Here is a 15779-nt window from a genome sequence, read left to right on the forward strand (position 1 = left end):
CCTCACTTCCCCTGCCCTTTGTTTTTGAAACCTCCTAAAATCATACTTTCTTCAGCTGAACCCTGCTCCCTTGGGGGTTGTTCAGGAATTGACCCTCATAGGTAAGGAGGGGTCACCGTGTCCATGCTCCTGCCTCTAGGTGACTGCCTGGGTTACACCGCAGTCAGTCTTAATGAATGGGAAGAGCACTGTACTTGGGGTTCTGAGGAATCTGAGTTTGAGTCCAGCTCTGCCACCGATTATTGTGACTTGGGGCCAGTCACTGTGTCTCATCACCTGTTAAATGCAGATAGTGATACCTGATACCTACCTCGCAAAATATTTTTGGTAGTCTAATGTAATTCTAAATATCAGAGCACTGCTAAAATGAAAAAGTGCTAAATAATTGTGAGGTGTTAACTACATTGGTATCATTTTGGACTTTACAAACAAAACAGCCCCAAATAATTAGATTTTTAGAAATCTTGTTTCTTTTTTTGAAGTTCCTTTGCCCCTAACTAGAATTTATTTGTTGCTAATAGAAAACTTTAAAGAAAATTAAAATTGCCCATAATTTTACAAGCTAAAAATAAGAACCATCTGGATCAGTATTTTTCCTCCTAGTCCTCCTCCTCATATAGAACTTGTTTATCAGTATCAAAAAAAAATGGAAATGAAAGCATATAGAAAAAAGTCACCCCTATTCACAAATCTCAGAAACAATGTTAATGTCTTCGTGGATTTCTTTCCAGACATTTTTTGTGGAGATGGTACACACACACACACACACACACACACACACACTCATACACACACATACACATATCCTTTTATACAGTTTTTTAAATAGTTGAAATCCTAATATGCAGTTTTATTTGTTAATTTTTACCTAAGATGTGCTTAGAATTTTTATCATGAATATTTTCCTGCATTTTTAAGAAGTTTGATAAATACCATTTTCGACAGGGTGTAATATCTCATCGTGTAGTGGTGTCGTGGTTTACTTGACCAGTTATTCAGTTGGATACTTGAGGTCCTTTCCAAATTTTTGTTATAAATAATGTCACGGCGTCTATCTCTTTAGTTAAATGAAGACACTTTGGTGACAGCAGAGGTTTTTGCTTAAGAAGTCTCTCTAATAGCTGCATTTCGTTGGCCAAATGGAACCTCAAGAGACAGATAGAAGAGAAATAAGAAGCAGTAGATGTAATTTCAAGATTGAGGATCTATCTTTGCTGGGGACCGTCCCAGGAGCTGAATCTTGGTGTTAGAGCAAATCAGGGGAGTCATTTTGCCACCGTGTTCTGATACTCTCGTATAGAGCAGTTTTCAGAACGTAGAGCAGGAAGAGGACATCCCGAACGAGTGGTTCGATTTCATTTTATGGACCCTGTGCAGTGTGAGACTGATCAGGTTTCTCTTTCGTTGGCTACTAGAAAGCCTGCAGCCAAATGTGCGGCCCATGCGTAGCACTGGTGATGGGACTCTATGGAATGTATGCACTTTGCACTACCTTTCTTCTGGGCTCATTTTATGTCTCTGTGTTTCTTTTCCTTTTCCTTTCTTATCTACTTTGAATTTATGGTATCATATTGTGTATATTCTTATAAGCCACCTTAAATCCATTTTGGAGCAAGGAGGGGAATAAATACATGGATGATTAACATATATATGAAAAAAATACGCGAATAAATAAACCAGTAGGGCACATGCAACGAGGCGAATGAATCAGCCAGGCCTCTGAAAATGGCATAGTGCCTCTAAAAATAATCAGTGTTAAGGACCCAAAGCTTGGGGGAGCATGTGGGGAAGAGGCCGGTGAGGCTGCATTTTGAGGTGACCTGCTCTGCGTGACGTGTGTCTTCTGAAGCGTGCTTTCTCGTGTCTTGTGTCTCGCCCCGCACTTGAGCATGAGGTGTGTTTCAGAGGACATGCCACGCTGTGTGTGGGGCTGTGTCTTTAGAGAGCACGGTTTGTGTGCTTGGTTTATGGGGGACCCAGGGAGATTTGGGAGCTGGTGAGCCTGGGGATGACGCCGGGGCCCCTCTCCCCAGAGGAGCACGGGGGGGGTGGTTGGATACAAATCAAGTCAAAGCGAACAAGAGGTAACCCACCATTTACCGAGCAATCCCTGGGTGCCAGACCGTGTGCCAGGCAGGCACTTGACACAGATTGAGTCTTTTAACCCTTAGCAGCCACTCAGGGATTATCCCCTTCTCACAGATGAGGTGATTTAAGTAGACAGCCGAGAATCACATAGCAAGTGAGGGAATCCAGGAGTCTCCCAGGTCTCTCTGACTCCAAACCTGGTGCTTTGTCTGCTCCGTCACGCTGCCTTGTAACAGGACGAAGGGAACGTGTGGTCAACTCTGCTCTTGGCATCCAAAAGCCAGCAGTGGCTTTCATTTTTCCTTAAGATGGCAGTGCACTTTGAAACCTCTCTGAATTTCAGAAAAGGGGACTATTTTTTTCAATCACCACACAGACGGAAAGAAAATTTTTCATGGTTTTTTTTTTTTTTTTTAAGAGACGGTAAGAAAATATGCTTGACAACAGACATGTGCTAACATTTGATTTGGGTGTTTTGTGGGTTGTATTCTCATTTGGTGTGTATATTTGACGGGCTTAAATATTGCTTAAGTTAGAAAGTCAAGGCTCTAAACGAGCATGTTCATATATGTGAAAAAGTTCTTAAAGTGCGATATAGTGTTGTTATTGTATTGCATACATACTGTTTTGACTCCTAGAGTATGCCACTTCTCCCTACACAAGAAGCTTTACTGTGCAATGATTATATTAAAGAAGACTCTCAGCTTATCCTTTATGGTCTTGTTATCAGATGTTCTGGTCAATGCCCGCTATTAACTTTCGTCCAATTAACGCACAATAAAACATACTTAGTGTGATAACTAGACGGAACAGTATGCAGTCTTTCTTCGGTGACGCTGAAGACCCTTTGAGATCTTGCAGTAGCTCAAGATCCTTATCATCGCTGGTGGGAGGCACAATTCATTGAGGGTCCTGTTATCAGAAAGCCAGATGTCCGAGACTGCTACTTCCTGAATGGTATTTCCATTCCTCTTGGTTCTCCAAATGTAAACCGTACAGCTCAGCAGAGTGCTCTTGGGAGATCACTGCCCTGCCCTTTGGGAAGCCTGGTGGACGTGGCATCTTGCTTGTCCTCCAAGGTCAGTGCTCTGCCCCAGGAGAAGAGCCTCCTTTACTCCTAGAAGTGCCCCGTGGTTGAAATGGTAAGAAGGTGGGATAATGATGCCCTCTATTTACTAGAGCCTTTGCTTCTTCATCAAAGCCAACAAACAGGGAAATTGGGGACAAATACGGTGGCCCGCTAAAATGAGCAGACGGTCAAGTTCAAGCATGGAATGCTGGATTGGGAGACAGATACGCGGAAGGAAAGAAGCAACAGGAAGATATAAATTGAGAGAGGAAGTGATATGTGAGGGGGAGGTTAGAGGGTGGAGAGGATCCTGGGGATGGATGAGAAGATGGGCAGACAGAAGAAAGTTGTGTCAAACATTAAAACGAAGCGTTGCAAGGAGAGGAAAATTGACACCAGCTGAGGCATATGAGGCTGCTTTCCTCCTTAAAGCAAACGAGGACTTTTTAATTTACCCCTCTCTCAGACTTGCACCCTATGTAATTATCCACACAATCAGGAGTGTCTGGTTTAGGACATTGCCTCATAATTTTTGTTTTTTGTGTTTTTTTTTTTTGTCTTCAAACATTTTCCATTGAAATTGTTGCATGTGTGAACTGGGCATAAATGCGAGTGGAAGCAGTGTGTGTTGCCTGAAAGGAGATGGGCAAGAGTCCTGACGATTTGCCAGAATGATCGCTGTTGCTGAATGCTTTTGAAGATGATACCACTGAAGGTGATGGCTGTCTGTGTGTGAGTGGAGGTCACTAGAAGGGCTCCTACGGGACCATCATTTCCTTTCCCCCATCATCCTCAGGGAACACCCAACTTCTGAATTAGGCTTGTAGCCACTCTTGCCGAATCAGGTACCACTTTGAAGTTTTTATCTGTACATTAAAGGCTGATTTATGGAGAGTACATATTGTGTTCCATAGCCGCCAAAGACCTGGCAGGAGGAGACAGGCTTACTGTTTCCACAGAGGGAACGAACCAGGCGTAAAGAAATTCCAGATATGCTGATTACATACTGTGACTGACCAAGGGTGAAATTTTCTAGGTTCTTCTACTGGGGCTCTCATGGCTTCAGCACGCTCTACCTGAAGCAGGAGAATGAACCCTCAACCCTGGGCCCTCCCACCTCTCTACTCCTGGGATTTGCTAATATCATAAAAGATTATAAGAGCAGTGAATGTTTAAAACGGGGCAGCTTAATCCTCTTTCTTGGTAATTCCATTTTCAAGGACATCACCCACATGGTGGAAATGGCAGATTACTTCGTTCTCCAGTAACGAAACAAGTAACTCCACTATAAGTAACGGACTCACTGTGTTACTTGAGTATATTGCTAATGAGATGTTGTATTTGGGATAGCAGCTTAGGGATATTATCGTGTTTACAGGGCTTTCATACGAGGTACCTCCTTCAGATCTCTTATCATGGAAGCAAGGACTAGCCCCCATTATATAGAAGAAGGCAGGTTAGAGACTCCAAAGTTAAATGACTTCCACAGAGTTGCCCCACTACCAATTTACAAAGAAAGGCAGACTTGGGCTTTGGATCCTCGCCAACTCCTAATCCAGTGGTGGTGGAACATGATACTGTTCGTCATAAAATGACAGTTCCCTAACTTGTTTCGAAAATAGGGTCTTAGCCAACGGAATATGCACAAAACGGAATTTTTACAGAAGCGAGTGAAGCCCAGGAGAATCCAACCCACTTTCTGAATCCGCAGTCACAACAGTAGTCTTACCTTTTTGCCTTTCCAATTACTCCTGAGGGTCTGACTTGCTAGCCAAAAGTAATGGCCTTTGTAAAAAAAAAAAAAAAAAAGAATTGTCAATTACTTTTCCCCGATTCCAGTGTTATTCTGGGAGCTTTTAAGTCTTTTTCTAGTACAAAAATAATACCTGATGCTTTTACAATTAAGTGATTGAAGAACCATGTTAAAATAGAACACAAGAGTCACCTCTCATGCCTTCTCTTAGATTCGTTTATAATCCAGTATTTGAAGAGTCGGGTCTTTTCTTCCTCATTTCATAGACACCGTTTTTCCTTTTCCACTCAGAATCAGTATATATTTTGCCCAAGATGCTAGTTTTAAGCCAAAAATACATCTGTTACATAGAACCTCTTTTTAAATCTTTTACCCACCTTGCGCTGTCAATTTCTTTAAATACTTAGAGCCAGGAATAAAATCTATTTTTGTGCCTAACTTTCCATTGTCGTTACCACATAGTACTTTCAAGTAGTTCCAGTGGGAAAAAGAAATTTGAAGACCCACAAATGACATTCGTCCTACCAAAAGAAAGAGAAAATAGAGGAAAACTGAAGAATCATTTTCCCCCATGCTTAAGGAAAAATGCACATTTCATGAAACTAATAAAAAATAACCGCAGATCCCCTCTCATAATAAGCCCCCGAGCCATATGTGTTTATAGAGCAGAGTGCCGGAGATGAGAACCATCTTGCAGATCTCAGTCCCTCTGGGACTATTGCTCTCCTGGACACCACCTGCAGGGCTGCTGTTGCCATAGGAAGAATTGGATCCCAGAACTGGTCTGGAACACTTACTCTTACCGAAGTGTAAGGTTTCAGAAAGTTTCCCTCTGGGAGGTTCTGGCACAGTGTGCTCTGTGACCCACAAATCAGACGATGGGGCAGAACGGCATTGTTTTTTTCTCTTGAATTAAAACAACTCCAATACCTAATTTAATTCTTAAAGGCCATGAGGGCAGCATTCTGTAAATGATCTTTGTGAGGCCTTGACTAGCAGCCTCTTAGTGAATTAGAGAAATTAACGGACCACGGAAAACACCTATCACCCAGCTACAGAGTGACCAAGTCACTAATGACAATCTACTAGGGAAAGTAAAGGTCGTTTGCCCATAGGAGGTGGAGAGCCCTTTAACAATACTTCTGTATCCTCCTAACATGGCTCTCCCAGAGCAAAGCCAGGAATACAGAGGTGAGAAGTAGGCATTTTAGTATGGCAGATCTCTAACTCAGCGCCTGCCAGAAATGGCTTCTATGTCTGCCCAAGTTTGGCTTCAGGAACGCAAATCACTTGCGTCCAGATTGCACCTGGCCAGGGGGAACAGGTCAAAGAGCAGGGAGAGGAAGGCTTCTAGTGTCGAGCTAAGGGTTGTGGGGCAAGGGTCCCTCCCAGGAGAGCTCCAACCCCAGCAACTTCGGTGCAAGCCTCCTCGCGAAATGTTTCATTAGGCCTCCTTTATCTCCAAGGGCTTCGTGGAAAATCACAGGATAGAGATGTGCAGCCAGCCGATGCATAAATCTGGGCTGCATGCTGACTTCAAACACAGATCTTGTTTACTAGCTGGCTCAACGGAAAAATGAGATAGGACAGAATTGGACGTTAGTATCAGCCTCCCTGGAGCAGTTTTTATAGTTCACGTGTATACTTCACTCAGAAAAGATCTGTGTCTGATTTTTATGTGCCTAGCTCTGTGTTGAGTGTTGCCAGGAACACTGCACAGAAGGCAAGCTTTCCTTCCTGTCCTTTCCCCTGGGTTGTAACTTTCCGTGTAGTTGCAGAAATCACACACACGGTTTCTAGAAAATGCCTAGTAGGTGATCTTAGAGGCAACAGATGCAGAGAGGTTCTCCCCATTCCATACCCACCGTACATTTTCCTCCTCAGCCTGTGTGAGAGAGGCTACCGTGTTGAAGCCTGCCCCCACTAGGCCTTGTGTGCCTAGGAGCACATAGCTACCTGGCTTGTCTTCCAGAGAGTGCCTTCTCTATTGTATCATGCACCTGCTCAAAAACCTTTTCTAGCACATTCTTTATTACCGTCTTCAATTTCACCTTCCTTCCTGCTTTCCAAGGCCATACCCTATCTATTTATCCTTCCGTCTTCTCACGTCCTCATCGATATGCTCCATACTTTCCTACTTGCCAGCTTTGATTCTCCTCTGTTTCTTTTTCTTTTTTTCTATTTTAGGTGCCTTGCCCTTTCCTGCCTATCCATTTTTTAAGACCGTCTCTCGAGTCCTACCTATTCCAGTAAGCCTCACTGTCCACCACAGACTTCCGTCCTCTTTAGATAGGCTGCCGCATTTATACTCTATTCTTTTCAACTCGGCACCTAAGTTTCTTTTTCTAACGTGTATGTATTTATTTTGAGAGAGAGTGAGTGAGGAAGGGGCAGAGATGGAGGGAGAGAGAATCCCAAGCAGGCTCCATGCTGTCAGCACAGAGCCCAATGCGAGGCTCAGTCCCACCAACCATGAGATCCTGACCTGAGCCGAAACCAAGAGTCAGACACTTAACCAACTGAGCCACAGCTGCTAAGTTTCTTTGGTCTGGTAGTGTTGGTTGCTATTTCTTATTTGCCAAGCATATTTCCCCAATCAGACTGAAAGTTTAGAATATTACTTAAGTTCCTAATGAGCCGCCCAGCACAGTCTGTCACTACACTGATCCACAATTCCGTGGACTTCACTTTCAAAGGAAAAGGAAACTGGGAGAATGGCAGGACAGAGTGGTTCCTAAGAGCCAAAGTTGTGATATGCTTGCTGCTTAGAACTAGCCAGCCTATGTGGGGTTTTTTTTTCCCCTTTGGAAAAATTGTTTCTGTGTTTTACTCAATATTTTGCTTTTAGTTTTTGGTATCAATGTGGCCTTATTTGTTTAACGTTTATTTTTGAGAGAGAGAGAGACAGAGAACAGGGGAGGGGCAGTGAAAGAGGGAGACAAGATCTGAAGCGGGCTCTGCACTGACAGCAGCGAGCCCGATGTGGGACTCGAACCCACGAACCACGAGATCATGACCTGAGCTGAAGTCAGACGCTCAACCGACTGAGCCATCCAGGCACCCTTAATGTGGCTTTACATGTCACCTTTTTATTATGCCATAGACCATAACTTTGTATGCTTTCCATTGCTTTTTAAAAAAAAAAAAGATTATTCTGTGCTTTGAGGCTACATTTATGTAGGAAAGCATTTGTCTATGTTTGTTCTCTGCCATTCCCCTTCTTTTCCTGCATGCTCCGTTTTCAAGGAACGAGAAAGTGTTCTAAGCTATAATTCTGGATGGGACCATATGACATTCAATGAGAAGGCCCAACAACAAAACTTCCAGGAATTTTAGAGGAAGGTGACAAGTGGCATTTCTACAACAAGGAAGATTCAGGTGTCAGTCTTCTAAAACACTTTGAGAAGGCAAGCATAGCGCCATCCAGGGATTTCATCTGGGGGAAAATTGGGTGCTTTGCTGTACCTTGAACCCTGTCCAACTGTGTTGCCAACATATGCATTTGGCCCCGGAGTGGCACCTGGCAAGAGGTATGCCTGAATGAGTGCAGAGTCGTCCCCACTGTTGAGGAAAAACAGCAACATTGCTGCCACCATCATCTTCAGCTATACAACAAGTATGTTAGAACATACCCCTCCTCCTTAAGGAATTTTTAGGGAACCTGGACCATTGTCTCCTCATCCATGAACACATAACGGCAGATAGGCATGACCTGTCTCCAGATATTGGGTCTCATTTCATATAATGAAGGTCATTCATCCATTCATTGATTTGTTCATTTGCTTATTCATCAAATATTTATTGAATCGGGTACTGTGTTAAGATAGATGTTGGGTTACAAAGGTGAAGAAGTCCCAGTTCCTGCCTTTAAGGATCTGATGGCCTAGCGAGGGACCCAGACAAGTCAGTCAATGATTAGAGTTTAGCGTGGTAAGTGCAATATAGAAGTGGGCACTGAGGAAGGGCATCTGTTCAAGACTGAGGGGAATTTAGAGAGGTGTTCTTGGAGGAAGTGACCACTGAACCGAGGTAGAACTGCCATGTAAGGGATGGGTGGTCTTCTCGATAGAAGGAGCAGCATTATGAAGGCAGGCATGACACATTGTTAGTTGAGGCTCTCTGAATTCGACTACAAGTAGTTCCGAATAGCTAGTGCATTGATTGGGGGTGGGAGAGGGGTGGGAGATGGGGCCATGGAAGTAATTTGGGACAGTATCCTGGAGGGCTTGTGTATGCCATGCTAAGGGCTTTGAATTTGATTTTGAAGCCAATGGGGAAGCATTGAAGCAGAGGAACGGTATCAGATTTGTGTTTCAAAATCTCACTCTAGCCCCAGGAGAAGAACGGATTGTGTGTGTGGGGTGGGGGGGGGGATGGAAGGAGACACATCAAGCTGTTGGAGTTAAGTAGGTGAAAAATGACAGTGTCTGGCCTAAGAGCCAGTATCAGTAAGAGCAGAAAAGGACAATGCAGAGGGAATACTCAGGAGGAAGTCTTAACAGAGCTAGGAAACCAAGCAGATGATGAGAAACTGGAGGAGGGTGAGGTAGGGAACACAGGAGGGGTTGTAATTTCTTGCTTCACATGGAAGAAGACAGAAAATTTGTTTACTTTTGAAAATATTTAGAGTGAGGGATTCGTGAGGCATCCAGATAGAGCTGTTCAAAATGCAACTCCATGGGGTCAGGATACAGCAGAGAGGTCAGGGCTGGACAGACATACAGGGAGTCACTAGTGTAGATGGGAAACCATACAAGTAGGTGAGGTGACTGAAAGGCGAAGCATGTTGGTAAGAAGAGATGAGGACTTCAGACAGCTCCTGGGAACTACCGTTTAGAGTCAATGGAAGACCCAGAAATGCGGGAACAGGCTCTAGGAAAGGATTGTGTGAAAGATGGCAGCAAGGATTTAATTTCATGAACTTCATGGTCAGCAATGTCAGTTTTGCCTGAGAGGTCAGCGATTGTAAGGACTGGAAAGTGGGCATTTTCAAGGAGGAGATTAATTTGAGACCTCAGAGGCTTGTTGCAATGGTTTGGAGAGTACGGGTTAAGGAAGCCTAGGTTGCCTTTTCAAGAAATTTATGCCAAAGAAGGCAAGGCTGAGAGACTGTGGCAGTGAGAGAAAGTTGTGAGATGGCAGAGGGTTTTAATTTTTAACAACAAAAGAGATCTCAGCAGGTCTTAAAGGCCAGATAGGAAGTGTCAGTAGAGAGGGAGAGATCGAAGATACAAGAATAATAGGCAATCATTGGTGGTGTTAGACTCTTGGAGAAGTGAGAGGGACTGGCGTCTAAAGCACCAGTGAAGGAATAAACCTTAGGCAGAAGGAGGGAACATTGCTTCCAGTGAGACATGAGAAGATGTTACTGAGGGAGATCAACCCAACTGGAATGGGAGAGGAAGAGAAGTCAGAGGAGTTCCAAACTGATGGCCTCCAGTTTTCTCAGTGAAGTAGAAGGAATTTCATATGTGGAAAGTCAAGGAGGAGAGGGTGAGGCAGATGTTTGGGTAAAGTGGAAACATTCTGGAATATTCAGTAAGAATAAGTGGGAAAGGAAGTTGGTGACGGGTAAAAAGAATATTGTCACGTGCCATCAATGACCCAACTATGATCTCTGACTTTTGTAGTATGAACCAATCTGCATGGCTGTGTAATTTTTTTTCCTCCAACAACTCATCACCCTCAGTATAGAAGAGGAGGTTTCATGGTTGGATTGTATCAGAGTAGGTTTTTGTAGGAGAATTGCAAGAGCAGGTCAGAGGGTGGCACTGCTTCCAGGGCAGTGGCTTAAGAGCAATTTACATAATGAAGCACTGGTGCCTGGGTGACTCAGCCGGTTAAGCATCCAACTCTTGATTTCAGCTCAGGTCATGATATCACAGTTCGTGAGTTCAAACCCTGTATCAGGCTCTGCAGTGACAGCACAGAGCCTGCTTGGGATTCTCTCTCTTTCCCTCTGTCTCTGCCCCCCCCTCCACTCACGTGCACTCTTTCTCTCAAATAAAGAAACTTAAATTTTAAATGATGGACGAAAGAGTCTAGGCAGGAGAAAGCTAGGAACTTGGCTAAAAATGGAGGGATCCAAAAACTAGAGGCTTTATTGAGATAAAAAAACAAAATAGGATTAAGGGCTGGAAAGAGAAGGCTAGAAGGATGGGAGGCTGGGATAACGGAGTTTAATATTTCAATGAAAGGGTCATTCTGGATATTGAAAAGGTCTGGGGTACCTTTGGTCCTCCACTCCATCTGCACATCATCTATGGAGCTTAGAAAATCATTTGCCTAGGTCCCACCCCCAGAAATCCTGCTACAGTAGGTCCTGGGTGGGCCTTAGACATTGGTCTTCCATGGAACTCTACAGGTTATTCTGATGAGCAGCCTTGGTTGAGAACCCCTGCGTTAGTGGTGGCCATGGGAGAAGCCTGAAGTCAGAGGGAGCTGAAATTCATTAGAAATGAGGGAGGCCAAGGAGTTAAAAGGAAAGAGTGTGAAAGAAGTGTCTACTCATGTATCATGTTTCACAGAGCAATGTCAGCATTGAGGGTAGGAAGGAAGACTGGGAGCCCAAGTCCTCAATGGATAAGGGGACTTAGGGAGCACTTAATGGCAATAACCTCAAAGGAGGGGGCTTTGTAGGCAAGTGCAGAAGTACTGATCTCAGATAAATGGGTTGGAATGACAAGCGGGCAACCCTGCCCTCCCCCATTCTTCCAGGCCTAAGGACATTGGATGGGGATGAATGAGAAGCATCCATCAGAATGATCTGAGGAAGTGGTACCCTCCTTGGAGGGTAGAATTTAAAGTTGTTTTTCTCCACCCCAGTTGCTTTTTTTTAATGTTTATTTATTTTTGAGAGCGAGGAGAGAGAGAGGGAGAGAGAGAGAGAGAGAGAGAGAGAGAGAGAGAGAGAGAGAGAGAACGAGTGGGGGAAGGGCAGAGAGAGAGGGAGACAACAGAATCCGAGGCAGGCTCCAGGCTAAAGCTGTCAGCACCGAGCCTGATGCAGGGCTTGAACTCATGAACCGTGAGATCATGACCTGAGCCAAAGTCGGAAACTTAACTGACTGAGCCACCCAGTCGCCCTTTCACCCAAGTTGATTAATGGAAATACCTGAAGAGCTTTAAACATTAAAGGTGCTGGGGTCTCCCCCAGAATAACTGAATCTGAATCTCTGGGGGTGAGGCTCTAATATCTCTCTTCTCTCTCATAAGTTTCCCAGATGAGAGTGATGCACTGTGAATTTTGGGAAAAGGAGGCAAGAAGTGAAGAGAACATTTAATGAAGAGGTTGAAGGTGTAGGGGGATTGGTAATGGGGCAAACTGTAGCTACTGGGGAAATGGAGAATACTGATTGGGGTAGGGTGTATAGGAGATGATAGATTATTAGAGGGGCTTTTTTTTTTCTTTAAAAGGTGGTGGAATGGAGAGAGATGTCAGGATGAGAGACTCTGGAGGGGTTCGCTGGCCCCTGGAATGAGAACTCATGTACACCCAGAGGGTCCCAGGGCGAAACACTTTGCTGTCTATGATGTGGCCTTCATTCTGTGTTCCAGTAGTACATGGGTGATACCCTTAGAAAATAGTACTCAATTTGGGCTTCTGCTCTCTGCAGATACCAACCCAGAGCTGATCAAGCTGAGTCTTATCAACCCAAGATTCAGGTTAGACTGAATGTTAATGTAAACGACCAATGCTCAGCAGAATTTTCTGGAGGAGATATGTTTTAGTGTTCCTGAAAAGAACAAAAGACAAAAAATTCTCATCTACGCTCCTTTCAATACTAAACATTTTCTGAAGACGAGGACTCAAAAATGTTGAGTTTTTTTTTTTTTAATGTTCCCGAATAGTAAATAGTGTAACTATTAAGAACTTAGGTTCTAGAGACACAGGACCTTGGTTCAAACTCTGGCTCTGATACCTGCCAGCTGTATAACCCTGGGTATGTAGTTGAACCTCACTCTCATTTTCCTTATGTAGAGAACAATAATTAAACCATAATCATAAGGCCTACCTAATGTGACTGTGGTAGAGATTAAGTGAATATTCCATAAGTGGTAATCATTAAGTGTACAGACATAAGCCAGGTGCTAGGGAATGTGAGAATGAATAAAATATAGGCTTTGATGTCAAGTATCTCAATTTTAGCTAGAGTAACAAGTACGTAAAGTCTCCAGTGTTGACACGTGCCAAGCTCAGAGTTTGCCCTGGACAGGTCTGTGGGAGCAGGAAGAGAAGGGCATTTAGCTTTGTCTGCAGAGGGAGGACAGGACAAGACTTGCCAAAGAAGAGGAAGCCCAAGAGTGAAGAGTAAGGACTACTGGGAGTTATCCACCCAAAGTGCAGGAGGTAGGGGGAGGAATCATGGTAAGAGATAAGACTTTCCAGGCCTTAGCCTAGCATGAAATCTTGGCAGTAAGAGAAAATCCAGCAGTTTGGGGAGCCTGACATGGGTGTGGGACAGTGGGGGCTATGGCAAGAATAGACGATGGAGAGGGAAGCTGGGGGCAGATCCTGGAGGTCCTTGGGTAGCATGCCAACAAGCATGAACTTTTGCCATATGGGTAATGGGGAGCCATTTAAGAATCATGAGGGCGGGAATGTGGTCAGATTTGTATATTTCACAGGTTACTCTGGCCACAAAGTAATGAATTACAGGAGGCAAGATTGGAGGCAATAAGACTAGGTGAGAAATGCTAGCACCTTGGACTGAGGTAATGGTGTGTGCGGACAAAAGGAAGATGATGGATTCGAGATGAGTCTAGGAGATAGAATATAACTTGGTGACCAATTCAGATAGAAATACAGTGGGAGTCAAAGAAGCTCCCAAGTTTATGGCTTGGGCAGTTGGGCCAGTGCCAAATTACCTAATAGCCAGAATAAGCAGTTGCTGTGGGCCCAGCAGATTAGGGGCACCCCAAACATGGCCACATATTTATTTTGTACATGTAGTTTTTAGAAAGACCTAACCATCATAGGCATATAAGAACTTTTTGGACTTTCTTACCTTTTTACGCTTTAGTATTTTTATTTGAATTACCTGTGTGTGTGTTGGGGGGGGGGGGTCATAATCCTTTCATTGCTCAGGGCCTCCCAAAGGAGGAGGTATCTGAAGTCTGAATCCTTCTCTGATCTGGGTGGTTAGTGGTGTCATTTCACTGAGAGAACATGGACACTGGAGGAAGGGCAAGTTTGGGCTTCCTTCCTGCCTTTGTTATGCTTAGCCCTGAGTGAAGGGAATGGCATTATTAGGGTGGTAAGGGACTAGCGATCCTTACCTTCTAGAGCCTTGGTCTTCTAGAGTGACTCCGTTAAGCCAATTCATATAGATCAGCTCAGGTAGAGTGTTTATGTCCAAGTCAACATGGTTCAAACATTCAGTCAATACTAATGGAAAGTAGGGAGAGACTACTGGTAAGAGAGATCATGAATGCAAGTTGATGCAATGATTGAAGACATAGATTAAGCTACAAGTTCTCATCCTGGAGCCCAGGGGAGTTTTGAACGTCTGAAATTATATGCAGAATTGGGTAGATGTGTGCAGTACATTTTATGGGCAGGAACTCCACAGCTTTCTAAAGATTTTTCAAAGTGGTCTTTGACCCCAAGAAAGTCACCAACCATCAGGAGTAGATGAACTATAAAGTGAATAAAACCTCTTTAGAGTTCCTCACTTGCCTGGGGCTCTTCCAAGGCCCTAGGAGGGGCCCTAGGCAATTTCATATTGTTTTTACTTAAACGGGGCTGTTCTTCTCAAATTGTATGAAGTGTTTGGTCCCACAGTATCTGGATCTACCCCTGCCAACCACAGATTAGGGAATAGTACCTGGGAGTGGATGCCATCTATGAGGAATGAGTTTCAAGAAGGAATTGTTAAAGGCCAAAGACTGCATTACAAAAGGCAGAAGGGGAAGCAATGCCAATCAAATAAAGAACAGTCACCAAGGGAGGAGAATCAGACCATGTTGTCAAGGAAATAGAGAGGTAGTCAACTACGTCCAATATGGACGGGAGGGCAGGGAAGGGCACCTGTGGTGGTTCTGAACAAGAAAACATGGCAGTCAAACAAGGGTGAGTTGGTAGCCATGGTGCAAAAACATGCAGCGAAGTAGGAACACCAACAAAAAAACCTCTACGCTTCACTATTAGGTTACGATAATATTCAATAAAGTAGGCTTGCTGCAAAACTGACATCTGTACTGAAGTTTAGATGGCACATAGGTACTTTTCAAAATGAGTCCTAAATGTGTTCTATGGCCAGGCAGAGGCACTGAGTGACCTTGTCCCCCCCCCCCCAACCCCCTGCCTCCAGCCTTTCTTTCCTAATCCTGTGTCCTGCTCTTCTTACTACTCGAATTTCCATATTTTTTCCCCCATATCTCTGTCCTCTGGCTGGAGATAGGGAGCAGAGAGAGAGGGTAGGAAGAAAAAAGAAGACATAAAAATGACATTTGAACACGAAAGGTTTTGAATCTAAAATTTCTCCTGGGTAACCCACAAAACCAGTAATCCATAATATGGTTAATTGAATGTTGTCTGAAATTCAGGCCAAGGAAATATCTATTTGAACCAGAATGTTCTAAATTGGCCACCCTGGGCATTTCTGAGGTTGACTGGTTTCAATTGGGCAAACCATGCTGACTTTCCCATTATTAGGAGGGTGAGTATTATTATTATTATTGTTATTGTTATTATTATTATTATTATTATTTTTGAGTGTGAGATGTACCCTGATCAAAGTCACATTCTCAGATCTGTTTATATGTCTATTAGGGAATCTACTTGATGCCATTTTACATTTCCGCAGCAACTTCCTCCTGGAATCTATTTCAAGATAAACTAATTTCATTACAGTTCCCAACTTGATC

General features: G+C 43.8%; 1 protein-coding gene across 24 annotated transcripts in view; it reads left to right on the top strand.

Moving 5' to 3' along the window:
• The window catches only part of PAK3 (p21 (RAC1) activated kinase 3), a 252318-nt gene that overhangs the window by 162084 nt on the left and 74455 nt on the right, over window positions 1-15779 (top strand). The window lies entirely within an intron of this gene.

This window comes from Acinonyx jubatus, chromosome X, assembly GCF_027475565.1.
Source record: "Acinonyx jubatus isolate Ajub_Pintada_27869175 chromosome X, VMU_Ajub_asm_v1.0, whole genome shotgun sequence".
Classification (NCBI taxonomy): Eukaryota; Metazoa; Chordata; class Mammalia; order Carnivora; family Felidae; genus Acinonyx; species Acinonyx jubatus.